Genomic DNA, 15,452 nt, shown 5'->3' on the forward strand with positions numbered 1-15,452 from the left:
CACCACTGTACCACCCAAATTCCTATCACAGTTTAGTCTGAAATGATGTCTTTGAATTTTCCATATCATTTTCTAATTCCCTTTATCAGGTCTTATCAAGATTAACAGCACATGTTTCTCAAATCTATTAACAGACATTGTTTATTGGTAACACACACACACTATTTTGATTTGCTTGAATTGTCTGCAAACCTTTTCAATCAGATTTGGACACAGCATTTAAGCTCAGATCTGATCAGAGAGCACTACAATTTGAATGCAAAATGTCTCAACTGTGGATGAAGGGTTCTCAATGCCCAGACATGTGCTTTTTATCAATTGTGCTATCTCCCATTTCCCAGTCTTTGGGTTTTAAAACCAATGATTAGAAAACCCAGATAGCCAAGATCCATTCATTTATCAATGGCCATCTGCCCAATGAACCTCCTGATCTGGATGGAGTACTATTTAACTGGTCAGACCATAATATTAGGTTATATTTTACCCATGAAGACTTTATTTAATATCCGAATGTATCTGGTGCATATCCTAAGGCTGTATTCATTGAATTTTCAAATTATCATAACTTTGAAGTTTGTCATATTTTAGAACCAAATGTAGCAAGCCTATGAAAGTCTCCATAAGACCTTTGGAATCTGTGGAGACAGCTTGAAGTGTTTATATGGAGATAATAAACAGGGATTCAATAAGAGTCTGACATTGTTTAATTATGAGTCAACTCTGGGATCTAGATAAATAAAAAATGCTCTGTTAACAACAGTAGAAATTGTTGTATCACTGAATTCAAAGCATATCTGAAACTCGTGGCAGATTATCATTTCCTGTAGGGATTCAGAGGTCCAGATACAGAAATTACTAAAATAAATCTGGTAGGCAGTTACAAAAAGGTTAATTGAATGCTGACCTTTATCTGAAGAAAGCTTAGATACAAAGAGTTGGAAAATAACCTTGAGTTATTTAAACATCTGGTTAGATCTCACCTGAAGAACTGTATAAAACTATAACCACTTCACTCAAGGAAGTACTTGCTTCAGATGCACTGCATATTCCTGAGAAGATTACCGGAGCAGTAAGGTAAATTATGAATAATCTAAAAAGGGCTAGGCTTGAGTAAAGAATGCTAAGGGGCGAGAGTGTTGAGCTATACAATGTGTTGAAGAATATAATGGAGTAGAGAGACAGAAAGTATGGCCTCAGCAGGGGAAACAGCAATAAGTTGATTCTCGCTAAAATCAGAGCCAGCCCATGCAGTCAGGTTTCTTCAATGGACTATGGAGATCCTGAACTCTCAAAGAATTGAACTGGGGATTATCTGAAAATGTCTAAACTGAAATTGACAAGCAAAGGTATTAAAGGCCATAGAACCAAGGTGGCTAGTTGAAGTTAAGATGCAGATCAATCTTATAGATGGTGAATGAAAATAAAAAAAAATCTACAGATGCTGGATATCTGAAATTTGTCGCCTGCCGTTTAAATTCACCATCCCATTCCCACTCTGACCTCTGTCTGTGGTTCCCTGCACTGCACTGTTGCAACAAAGTCCATTGTAAGCTCAAGGAACAACCCCTCAGCTTTGCTCGGGGCACATTGTAGCTGACGGGACTCAATATTGAATTCTCCAACTTTAGATAACTCACTATTTCAATCTGTTTGTATCTGGACTGTCCATTTCTGTTTGTCATCCCTTTTTTATTTCATTTGTATATATTGGCCTGCTCAACATGTCCCAGAATTCCAGACTATAAGATAAGATATAAAATAAGATATAAGATTATTATAAGATATTAGTCACATGTACATCGAAACACACAGTGAAATGCATCTTTTGCGTAGAGTATTCTGGAAGCAGCCCGCAAATGTCGCCACGCTTCCAGCGCCAACATAGCATGCTCACAACTCCCTAACCTGTACGTCTTTGGAATGTGGGAGGAAACTGGAGCACCTGGAGGATACCCACGCAGACACGGGGAGAACGTACAAACTCCTTACAGATAGAGGCCGGAATTGAACCCGGGTCACTGGCACTGTAAAGTGTTATGCTAACCGCTACACTACCATGCCTGCCATGACTATACAACATCACCTGGACCTCACAGCATTAGTAACACAGACAATGGACTCAGCAGCTGCGAAAAAGAGGATTCTCTGATCTACGGGCTATTCCCGGGGCGCACACAGAGACGGACATCAACTGCTGCCGGAAGGTCATCAACTCGGTGAAAGACGCCCTTTGGTCTGCCTGAAACTTGTTGGTTTCCCAGAACTTCGAGATATCTGTAGAGAAATGCTGCCGACTGGCACATTCCAGGCTGCAGGAGTACGTGCTGAGGGACGCACTGAAGCTGGGTGCAGCCAGCGTGAGGGCTCGGTGGGGAAGGACGACAGTTCAGGGTTCTTCTGCCACTGGAGAGGGAGGGGCAGGGTCAGGTGAGGAAGCCCCTTAAATATTGTAAATATGGGATTGGGGTAGAACCCCAGGGAGCCACACGAGTGGCAACGGTGCTGCGGTTTTTATAAAAAGTAACTCTGAGAATTGATCTGCACATGAATGTAAAGGTTTGCACTGTTTTATTATTGTATATAGTTTCTTTTATTATGAATAAAGTTTATTTGGAATAATAAAAAAACTGGAGCTCAGCTGTCCATTTAATGAGTACAATATCTCGCCCTATTATGACATTCCGTTTGTTCCATGCATTGCCTTCCCCCACCTTCTCTCCAACCGAGACTCAGTTACTTTGTTTTTTTCTCAGTTCTGGTGAAAGGTCTTCAACCTGAAATGTTAGCTGTTTCTCCTTCCACAGATGCCGCCTGAAATGCTGAGTTTTTCTAGCATTTTCTGTTTTTATTATTGTAAGTGGTGAACCCACATCTCCCTTTAATGAAGTCGAAGACTGCGATGTTCAAGTCACCTGACCGATACAAGAAATTGAGGTACAACCTCTGTAAAGCTATTGGGGATGCCAAGAGAAAATACCAGTCCAAAATTGAGTCCCAGACCAGCCAACAATTGTGGCAGGGCTTAAGTGCTATAATGAGCTACAAAACGAAGTCAGGTAGCATCGATGACAACAACGCATCCCTTCCTGATGAGATTAACACATTCTATGTGTGTTTTAAACAGAAAGGGATTGGAATGTCACTACCCACCCCAACAGCCTTCAATGTACCTGAACCCATTGCAGACATAAGATCAGTCTTCCAGAGAGTGAATCCGCGGAAAGCATCAGGTCCAGATGGTGTCCCTGGCTGTGTCCTTAGATCCTGCGCAGATCAACTGGCAGAAATATTTGCAGACATTTTTAACCTTTCCCTGCTTCAGTCTGAATTTCCCACCTGCTTTAAGAAGACCACTATCATCCTGGTACCTCCGAAAAATAAGGTAATGTGCTTTAATGACAACCACCCAGTGGCTCTGACATCCGCCATTATTAAGTGATTTGGGAGACTGGTCATGGCATGCATTAACTCCAGCCTCCCAGACAACCTCGACCCGCTGCAATTCGCCTACCTCCGAAACAGGTCCATGGCAGACGCCATCTCCCTGGCCCCACACTCATCTCTGGAGCATCTGGACAGTAAAGGCACCTATGTTAGACTATAGTTTTATTGTTTCTTGACAATAGCTCTGCCTTCATTACTGTAATTCCAAGCAACCCCATCTTCAAACTCCTAGACCTGGGATTCAACATATCCCTTTGCAACTGGATCCTTGACTTGCTGACCAATAGACCACAATCAGTAAGGATAGGCAGTGACACCTCCGCAACGACTATTCTCAACACTGGTGACCCACAAAACTGCATCCTCAGCCCCCTACTCTACTCCCTGTACACTCATCACTGTGCGACCAGATTCTGCTCTAGCTCCATCTAGATGATACCACTGTAGTGGGCTGTATCTCAGATAACAATGATTCAGCATACAGGAAAGAGATAGAGAGCCTCATGACATGGTGTCATGACAACAACTTCAATGTCAGCAAAACAAAGGAGCTGGTTATTGACTTCGGGAAGGGGGGGGACGGTGCGCATGCTCCTGTTTACATCAACAGTGCTGTAGTTGAGATGGTTGAGAGCTTCAAGTTCCCAGGAGTGAACATCACCAATAGCCTGTCGTGGTCCAACAACGTAGACCCACGGCCAAGAATAGTTACCAGTGCCTCTACTTCCTCAGGAAGCTAAAGAAATTTGGTGTGTCCCCTTTGACCCTCAGCAATTTTTATCAATGCACTGTAGAAAGCATCCTATCTGGCTGCTTCACAGCTTGGTACGGCAACTGCTCTGCCCTGGACCACAAGAAACTGCAGAGGGTTGTAGACACAGCTCAGCACTTCATGGAAAGCAGCCTCCCCTCGATGAACTCTGCCTCGGTAAAGCAGCCAACATAATCAAAGACCGCACCCACCCCGATATTCTCTCTTCTCCACCCTCCCACTGGGCAGAAGATACAAAAGCCTGAAAGCACATACCACCAGGTTCAAGGACAGCTTCTACCCTGCTGTTATAAGACTATTGAATTGTTCCCTAGTATGATAAGGTGGACTCTCGACCTCACAACCTACCTCGTTATGACCTTGTGCCTTATTTTCTACCTGTACTGCACTTTCTCTGTAGCTATAACACATTATTCTGCATTCTGTTATTGTTTTACCTTGTGCTACCTCAATGCACTGTTGTTATGAATTGATCTGTCTGAACAGTATGCTGGACAAAATTTTCACTGTACCTTGGTACATGTGACAATAATAAACCAATTTACTAATTTAATCCTATAGTTCCTGAATTTGACCTGAAGTCCATGAGTGAGGTAAAACTGGTCAAGACTCTCAAGCAGTCCGATTCAAAGCTCCTATACAGGTTTATTGTACCTCAAATGCAATTCAGACACTTATAAGCTCTCCATTTTAATGTACCATTTCCTTTAACTGAGTCTACTCACATACCTATTTCTGTCTTCCTCTCTTAGATTTCAAAGGTCACTCACCTAGAGGAGTTTGTTTCCAGATGGATCGGTGTTCCCTTGAAATTTTGACCACAAAGGATCTTTTTTATAATGTTTTATATTTATTTATTTTTGGGATCTGGCATCTCTGACTATATTTCCATAGTCCACTGAAGAATCCTGACTGTATGGGCTGGCTCCAATTTTAGGGCGAATGCACTTATTCCTGTTTTCCCCAGCTGAGGTAGTACTTCCTGTCTTTCTACTCCGCTATATTCTTCAACCACATTGAACAGTTCAATACTCTCACCCCTTAATGTTCTTACTCAAGCCTAGCCCATGCTCGATCAGTATTATTAGCTTTGAAGTGAGCAGCCTAACCGCCATTCCACCACTGTAGCACAAAATTATGCCTCTCCCACTCTTGATTGCACCATCTTAACCCTGCCTGTTTGTACATCCAAAATTGGTTGATTCATGAATTTAGCGCTTGATGTTTGGCCACAATCACAGAAAGGATGATTTGAAGGGAACAGGTCTGGATTTACCAGCATTTTCAAAGTTGATGAATGAGCTTACACCTCTCATGTTAACATTCTCAAAAGTCTGGGGACAGATCCAGAGAGGCTGGAGTTAGCATTGCCTGTCATATTGATAAGCAAGTCTGTTAATAGCCAGAGTGCAGGAGGTTCATGCCTTGGTAGATTTGGGTAAACTTCAAGTAATTTGTTTAAATCAGTTTTGCTGTTACTCATCCATCCACTTATTGGCTGAGTTTTCCCTTCTCCTCTAGCATGGCCTGATTTATTGTGTATTTCCTACTCAGTTCTTTCTAACCATCCTCATTAATCTATTAACAGATGACACCATCCACGGTTTATCCCCGTGACAATCCTGACCTCACCCTATCAGAGATAATCCCTTTGTTCCCTTCCCACCCTGTCTGCAACTTAAAATTAACTTGATTCTCTCTTCCCCAATACTGATGAAGGATCTTCAATCTGAAATTTAACTCTATTCTCTTTCTACACATGCTGCCTGACTTGCTGAGTGTTTCTAGCAATTTTTGTTTCCAATTTTAAACTTAAGCAAACTCTGACCAATTAGCTACTTGCTCAATTAATGTACAGTGACAGAGAAGTTACTGAAGAATAATTTCTCATGTTTGCCATTCATCTCACGATTTGCTTCAAAGTTCATTTAAAAATCTCTTTCTGACATATGAATTCTTTTTATATTTTTCTGTGAAATTCATTAAATGGCCTCTGCTAGCGAGCTGCCTGAACTCGTAAATGTCAGTTTACTTTAAGCTAAGTGTATTCTTGCTGTAGGTTTGGACACAGATCTTATCCAGTTGAAAATGCTCAAAAACCTGTATGGCCAACACATACTGCTTCGATTCTATAGCAAACTGCATATCTAGCAAATGTCATGTTGATCAGATTGCCAAAGCAATACTTTAAACTAAAGAGCAAAAGAAGCAAATGGTTTAGGAATCATCAAAATTACAACAGTGGGAGAGGGATTTCCTCTTCAAGTCTGTCATATTGGGACATTGTCAGCCAAAACTATTAGAATTCCATTTGTCTAATTCTCCCCTGTATCTCTGACACAATAATTCCCAAATTTAACTTGAACCCTTCAGGGTAGGGTAAAACTGGTAACATCATCAAAACTTAATGTTCCTTTACTGGTTTATTGTACCATAATTATCATACAAACACTGTGCACTGTACCCTATAATACAACATTTACTTTCATGTTAAACACTACATACATACACAGCTGTCTATTTCTTCTATATTTCTTCTCATGTATCTGAAAACAAAAGCATAGCTCAGATCCACTTAATCTTTGAGGTGAGGTTTAAGATCTGTTAATTTTTTTGAAATAGCAGGAAGGTTCTTCATTTTCGGTTGTGTGCGTGGAAAGAGAAAAATACATACTTGCTGAAAAGAGAGAAGAAGAACACTAAAATCTCCTGGGTCCTTTCAACCATTATAGTGTTACCTGTTTCTGTTACACCAGAAAGAGGAGATAAGTTTTTGCACACAGTTTAAAGAGGAATGTTAAGTAAATACAAAAAGGCGTGTTGGAAAATTGATTACAATCATGAATGTTTACTCAATTTGTCAAAGTGAAAAATAATTGCTCCAACGAGCTTTGAGACAGTCTGAAAGGATTCTTACAGGGATCTGTCAGAATTGATGTCAAAGATAATAATGAAGACGAAACTTAAAGTGAAGTTATGGGGAAGGTTAGCAGATAGTTGACCATGATAGAAGCCTGTAATTATTCACGCTGTGCTGCAGACTGTTTAACGGACGTTGATTGATTTCTCAGGATATTGCACATGGTAGATGGTAGATGGACTTGCATTTTTATGACATCCTTTGCTATCAGGACCTCCTAAGGCTCTACCACCACTGAAGTGTTTTGGATGCACGGTTGCAGATGTAATACGGGAAGCACAGCAGTGATTTGCAAAGAGGATGGTTACATCACACAACACCTATATGTAACAAGGTCACCTGCCAAAGATGTTTGTTAAGTGATAAATGATGGCTAAATCACAACTAAAATTCCTCAGTCCTGGCAACAGCCTTGAACAAAATCTGTGCAAGCTCTCCAGTTCTGTTACATTATTCCTGTGGTGTGCTAACCAGAACTGCTCATAGTTTTCAAGCTGTGGCCTAACTAATCTTTTGGACAATTCCAGCATAGTTTCCCTTTCCTTAGAAAATAGGAACAGTGGTAAATTATTTAATCATTCTAGCTTGTTCCAGTACCATCATGGTTGATCATCTATCTAAATGCTATATTCTCTCCCACACCCCCTATCCTTTCATGCCCTTTGCATTTAGAAATTAATCCATCTCTTTCTTTAACATAATGAGTGATGTGGCCTCTATAGGCCGCTGAAGTAGGGAGGGAGAAATGGCACTGATGGCATTGCTCTGTTGAGAGCTAGAATGGACCTGATGGGCCAAATGGCCTCTTTCCGCGTTATGATAATTGTGTCTTATATTCTAAATTGCCACTATACTCATTATGAGCCAAATATATAATCCCACCATCTGTAGGCACTGCTTCCCAGGGTTAAGTTCATAAAGTCAAAGACTTCCTCATCCTCAGTCAGTCCCCTTCTCACTTCCCCCTCCAACTTTCCAAACTCACCTATTTTTCTCGTGCTTACATTCAATATTTTAACTCTACAAATACAAAAAAAAAAGAATTACCTCCCCTTCCTTTGTTATGGTGTAATACTGCACAGAAGTAGGTTCTTCAGCCCAACACATCCATGCCGACTATCAAACAGCCATCTACATTAATACCGTTTTCCCTCTTGCACCTCTTCAACTATCCTCATCCCCACTGATTCGCCTGCCACCCACCTATACTAGGAGTTTACAGTAGCCAATTAAACTACGAACTTGCAGACCATTGGCATGTGGGAGGAAACCTTGGGAAAAACCTGGGGAAAAGTTGCACAGTCACAGGGAGAACACACAAAACTCCATACAGACAGCACCCTAGGTCAGGATCGAATCTGTGTTGCTGGTGCTATGAGGCAACAGCACGAACTGCTTGGGGATGAATGTTCAAGTGCTGTTGCTCATAACGTGCCTGAAAAACTTGGCAGATGGCTGTGGAAAATCTATTGGTTATCTTGCTAACACATTTACTTGCCTAAATCAAAGTTCTAATAAATGTCTAATTTTGCACTTATGAGTCAAAGGGATAAAAAAGTAAGCAACCGCGTAAATATGTTATTTGGGATCCTTTTGAAAGTGGCTGAAGCAAAATTTTAGGCTGCTGGCAGTTCTGTGTTCTTCAGGCAGGGGCAGGCCTATCTAGCAAGGCCTTTTCCAAAAGTAAATGCGCTTGAGAGTTTTGTGGGCAAGGAGGCACAAGAATTGTTCTACAGACTGAGTAACATTCTTCTGGATCAGTACTGGATCCTTTTCTTCTCCAGCATCCAGCACTCAGCTCACTCCCATACTGGTTATTCTCATAATAGTCCCACTTTGAGTCTGGAGCACAAAACCTAGGTCTGATGCTCTGGCTTGGGTACTGATGGTAGGTCGCTGAGATCTTGTCTTCCTCTCAAGCACATGTAAAAGACAGCACAGAAACAGGTCCCTCGGCCTAACTCATCCATGCCGACCAAGTTGCCAACCTAAACTTGTCCCATTTGCCTGCATTTGGCTCATATTCCTCTAAACCTATCCTATCCACGTTTCTGTCTGAATTCCTTTTAAATGTTGTGGTTGTTCCCACCTCTACCACTTCCTCTGGCAGCTCATTCCACATACCCACCACCTTCTGTGGGGAAAAAAAGTTGCCACTCACATCCCCTTAAAATTTTTCTCCTCTCATCTTCAATCTTTAGTTTTAGACTCCTCTACCCTGGGAAAAGGACTGATACCATTCACCCTATCGATTCCACTCATGATTTTATATACCTCCATAAGATCACCACTCAGCCTCCTACTCTTCAGAGAAAAAAGCCCCAGCCTCTTCAGTCTCTCATAACTCAAGCCCTCCAGTCCCTGTAACATCCTTGTGAATCTTTTCTGCATCCTTTTCATGATAACACTATTTCAAAAAAGAGCTGAGAAGTTGTCACCAGATGAATTAATCCTTATCATATTATTGTCTGTGGGAACTTGCTGGGCACATATACGGTGTTGAGATTCCTACAACTATGACTACGCTTCAGGAATATTTAATTGACTGAAAAGTGCACTGGGGTATCTTGATAATATGAATGGTGTAATAACATGCATAGATTTTATAGTCAAAATTGTGTATATTGGAAATAGGAATAAGAGGAAAATAAAGTAGGACAACATTGACAATCTCTTTCAATAGTTAGCACTGGCAATGGTGGATGAAATAGCTTGTTGCACTCTGCAGCTTTCTGCTTTTTTTGAAACGTGCCCTTGAAGCATAGTTTCTATTGGGAATGCAAGATTAATGAACATCTCTACACACTTATATCAATGTTTATTATGTTCACTATGAATGTGGATACTACTGCAAAGCCAACATTTATTGCTCTTACTTGTTTGTCTTGGACAAGAACGGTACATGCCACCTTCTTAAGCTGCAAGAGTCCATGTGGTGAAGAACTGCATTGCCCACTTTGAAACAAGTAGGCAATTCCATGAAAATCCATGCAGAAAACAAACACCCATTGGCATTATCTCCAGCAACGTTAAACCAAGGAGCTGCCTTTTTGTGTTGTTACAAATGGGGAGAAATTTGTCTACAGTATCACAGTGGTGGACATCTTTTGATTTACCCTCAGAATATTTGGTTTTATTGACTTTAGTAGAACCAGATGTGCAGTGGGACTTTAATGGGAAAACAGTGAGAATGTGATCACTTGGACAGCATTTTCAAAACATGAACACAGACATGGTGGACCAGCTGGCTTTCTCCTGAGCCAAATAGCTCTGTTTTTCTATCCATGTGTAAATAAAATGTGGATTTCTCTTGTAAAATTCTGACACCACCAAAAGCAGTTTAAAAGGTTTGTGACTGGTATGAAGCAGATATCTCTAAATGGTAGGGTGACCACTTGCTGGCTTTTTAGTTTAGGGACACTAATCCCAACTGTGATTTATTTCCCACATTAAGCCTGGCTCTCATAACTCCAGGTAACATCTTCCTGAAGTGCTTGGTTGAAGTATCAAACTTCATAAGATGAATTGTTCTTGAATAGGGCCAGCGTGGAGTCAAAGGACCAAATGGTCTCCTTTCATGCTGTAACCATTCTGTGATTCTGCGACCTGATTCAACATCTTCATCAGGAACTCAGCAAAGCTTCATAAAAAGTTGCTTTTGATCATTTACTTTCTGTAGCCTGCCACTCATCTGCTGGAGATATCTGAGGAAAACTGGAAAATTCAGATTAGATTAGTTTATTGTCATATATACCAGGATTCAAAGCAATTCCTTGATTGCATGAAGATCATTCAGTCAACAGTATACATGGTAATAATAAATACAACAATAAGTATAATGAGTGCAAAACAGCAGAATGGTGCAGTGTATTTTGAGGTAGTGCAAAAAGAAATGCTAAAGTGACATTAACAGAATAACCGAGAGAGGTAGAGTGAAGAGGACAAGAACATGGCAGCACCACCAGGAAGGGGGTGTGACAGAGGTGATTGGTTCAGAACTCTGATAGTAGTGGGGAAGAAGCTGTTCTTAAGTCTGGAATGGCCAAGGTGACAAGCATCCTTGACATCACCACTAGCTTTCCCAAAGCAATGTACCGTGAAGGTGGACTGGATGGAAGGAAGTGGCGACCCTATGATGGACTGGGCAGTGTTTATCACTCTCTGCAGAGCAGAACAGTTGACATATCAGGCTGAGATGCCACCCTTCAGAATACTTTCTATAGCACATCTGTAGAAGTTTGAGAGAATCTTCGTAGACATACGGAATCTTCTCAGACTAAGAAGGTAAATGCGGTGATAGCTGATGCACTTTCTTGATCACCGCATCAGTGTGAAAGGACCAGGTGAGGTTGCTGGTGACATGGATGCCAAGGAGCTTAAAGCTGTCGATCATCTCTAGACCAGCTCCGTTGATGAGGACAGGGTTGTGTTCAACTGCCCACACCCCCCACCACCACTTCCTTAGGTCAACAATCAAATCTTTCGTCTCGCTGATGTTGAGTGCTAGGTTGTTGTTCTGACACCACGACACAAGGTTCTTGATCTCTTTCCTGTACTCTGTCTCATCGCTGTTGTGGATCTGGCCGATAACAGTGGTATCATCGGCAAGCTTAAAGATCGAGTTGGTGCTGTATCTGGCCGCACAGTCATGGGTGTACAGGGAGTAGAGCGGGAGCACCAGTGTTGAGGGTCAGGGAGGATGAAATGTTATGACCAATCCTGATTGACTGAGGTCTGCCAGACAGGAAGTCCAGAAGCCAGTTGCAGGCAGTGTCCCCAAGGCCAAGGTCCAGGAGTTTAAGGATGAGCTTAAAGGTATAATGGTTTTGAAGGCTGAGCTGTAGCCAATGAATAACATCCCAACATAGGTATTCTTATTGTTGAGGTGATCCAGACTTGAATGGAATGCAAGGGAGATGGTGTCCTCTGTAGACCTACTTTTCCACATGTACTTTAAGAATAATCTAATCATATGGTGTGTCAGCTTATTCTGCACTGATTATTTTCAGCAGCCAAAGGCAACTTAATGGCTCATTTGTCTTTCTTGCTGTTGCAAGTTCTCCCAACATGTTTTATTGTTGGAGTACAACTTGAAACAGTGAGGTTGATGTTACTGGCTGTCATTAATATGTAAACAATGCATCAACTCTAGAGGCATGGATAAACTTGGTTAAATCAAAATAGCAAACAGCTTCATGAAAATTGGATCTCATTGTCTGTCCCACTTTAAGATGCTTTGATCAACATGAAGTTTCGTTAATAATGCAGTAGTGCCATTTCAAGTTTAAGTATACTTTTAACAATGTGATAGTGTTGATTATTGCCAATCCACCTCTGCCACTGGAAAATAACTTTATTGAATGGGCAGACTCCCTCCTTCAATTGTTAATTGTTAATGGAGATTCTTTAAGAATAAAAGTTAATTATTTTTCTAAATTTCCCTGTCTGTCTCTTTTATCTTTCTCTGTCTCTCTTAATCCAGTCTTTTACATTCCAACACCTCACTTTGATTGGTGAAGGAAGTAGCCTGGCCCTTGGCAACTCATGCCTAGATGTCCAATTTCCCTCACTATGACATTATTATCTCACACATTCACTAGTTGCCACAAATAAGGAGAAAAAAACTAAATACACAAGGGCAAGTTAACAAACAACAAATGACATCAAATGTCCTACCCCAGCTAATTATGTTTGTAGTTTGGAATTTAACTTTGACTATGTACTGTGTTTTTACTGCATGACTGTAACGAGGTTTGTGTCAGTCCCACTTAGGCATTGTTGTTGGCTACAGAGAGATGCTCTGTGGAGTTTCAAGGGTCCTCATTTACACCATAATTGCTTCTTCACCAACACTGACTTAATCTTCTATTTGGTCATTTCATCATCATTTTAAACATTCCATTGCATCAATATTCATTCAATACATTTAAACAAATATACATTTTGTGAATTTTCCATTTTTTAATATAAATCTAATTTTACATTGCAATTAATTTTTAAGATGACAATTTCATCATGTAACCTTGTTATATTGTGTGATTGATTATTGCTTTACTTCCCATGGAACATTCCATAAATCATCATTTACTTACATTGCACACATCCAGCACTGTTAATTATTAGTTTAATATTTTACTGAGGTGGATTCAGTAAAACATCATGTCAATTTGTTCATTTATTCATCACTCTAGATCATATCTCTCATCATTTCTGTCATTTTAGAATTTTTCTAATTATGGGTATGTTGGCATCTGGGATTAACGGGCAATGTGTCAGTCCTGTGTGTGGACATTGCCAGAGAATGGTATGTGGAAAATTTGCACTTAATGTCCCTTCATTTTCAAAGACAAGGCTCCAGTTCGATTCTCATCTTAACTAATTATCCCCACTTGCCTTTTGTTGACAGTTAGAAAAGGTTAATTGTTCACATCTGCAAGAGTGTGATTCTAATTTTAATACGTACAAGGGATAAAGAGACAGAGAGAGACACAAATTGAGAGGCACTCATTCATTTTCTTGACTCATTCTAATTTGATTTCCTTTTTTTTAATCAACTTCTGGTAATGATTTTTGTCCTTGGAATTACCATGGGTGGGGGAAAATAGAACTGGTGATGAGATACTTTGGCACCAATTTAGTGCAGGCAGCCAATGTCAATTGTCTATCCTACTTAACTCTGCAGGAATTCCTAATAAAATTGGTGGAAGGTTTGGTTAGGAATGGGAGATGTAAATGGAATGTAGATAAACATGAAGAAGATCTTGTCTTCCATAGTTGGTAAGAGTGAGGTTTGTAGAGCAGGTGGAATAACTGAAGGGCGGAAGGTAATGCAAGTCGCAGCATCTTCAATGCAACCTAACTTCAATCTTAGATGCAGTTTGCTGTTGTTGCTGACAAAATGACATTGTGCTTTCCAGTTATAAGAAGCAAGGTGGAAGCCTGAGGGACCAAGTACATGAATGCATAAATGCAGCCACAAATTTAATGAATATTACCAGAGCATGCCAGAAGTGGAAAGATGGAGACATGAGAGGACCCCAACTTAGTCGACAGACCTGAATATTCTAGCAAGACCTGAACACTGACCGAACACCATAATGTAATTCAACAGTCAGAGCCAACTGGTGTCCACAGGTGAGTTCTGAAGTAACGGAATGAGGAAACAATCAAGATGGATTTTGGGAGCAACCCAATTCTCAGTGCCTCCACAAAATGCTCATACCTCCATATGTATTCACTGACCCTCTGGTGAAATATTGAGGGAATGCTGCACTGTCTTTGGTGATATTTTTTAGATGAGAAGTTAAACTTAAGTTTTGTTATTTTGGGTGGTTGTGAAAGATCCCATGGCATTATTTCAAAGGAGAGCAGAGCCATTCTTCCCAGTGTTTTGCCCAATCTTCTTCTTCTAAGGCAGTCCCTAGGGATTGAAGATAACTTACTACCACTTAGGTTTGGTGAGCTATGAGGTGGCTGATAAGGCCAGTTAGGGACTGCAGATTCTTCCACAAATGGGGAAGAGGTGTCTGGTGGGACAGGTGGGTAGTTTGTGAACAAGCCTGCTCCTTCACCACTCACTTAGGGCTGCTGTGTGCTCCTGCTCAATGGCCTCGAGGTTCTCAATATCATTGTGAATGCCTATTCTCCACTTTGAGTGTTTATGGGCCAAAGATTCCCAGGAGTCAATGGAGAAGTTGCATTTCTTCAAGGAGACTTCAAGCACTTTCTTGAACCTTTTCCTTTATCTGCCTGGCAATCTCTTCCCAAGAGCTTAGAATAAAGTTTTTGTTTCAGGAGTCAGGTGTCAAGCATACAATGATATGGCCTGCCCAATATGGCTTACTGAGTGTAAATAGGGCCTCAATACTGAGCATTTTGGCCTTGGAGAAGACACATGACATTGGTTTGCATATCCTTCCATTTTATGGAGACAACATTGGTGGTATTTTTCCATAGGTAGTCCAGGTCTCAGAAGCACATGGGGTGTTCAGGGTGGGGGTGTGGGGATCACTGCTGCCTAATATACCATTAGTTTTTTGCCAAGTTTGAAGTCCTAGTCTTCAAATACCCCTTTCTTCAATCAACCTAAAGTTATACCAATGCAGTGATAGTGAACTTCATCAATGTCTGCCTTTGCTGAGAGGTGACTCCCAAGATGTGCATTTAAGGTAAGAGGGGGTAGGTTCAGAACACACGTGAGGGGTACGTGTTTTACTGAGAGAGTGGTGGATGCTTGGAATGCATTGCCTGATAGGGTGGTGGAGGCAAATTCATTGGGGGCTTTTAAGAGGGCACATGAATGAAAGAAAAATAGAG

Source organism: Pristis pectinata, chromosome 7, assembly GCF_009764475.1.
Source record: "Pristis pectinata isolate sPriPec2 chromosome 7, sPriPec2.1.pri, whole genome shotgun sequence".
In the NCBI taxonomy this organism is placed as follows: Eukaryota; Metazoa; Chordata; class Chondrichthyes; order Rhinopristiformes; family Pristidae; genus Pristis; species Pristis pectinata.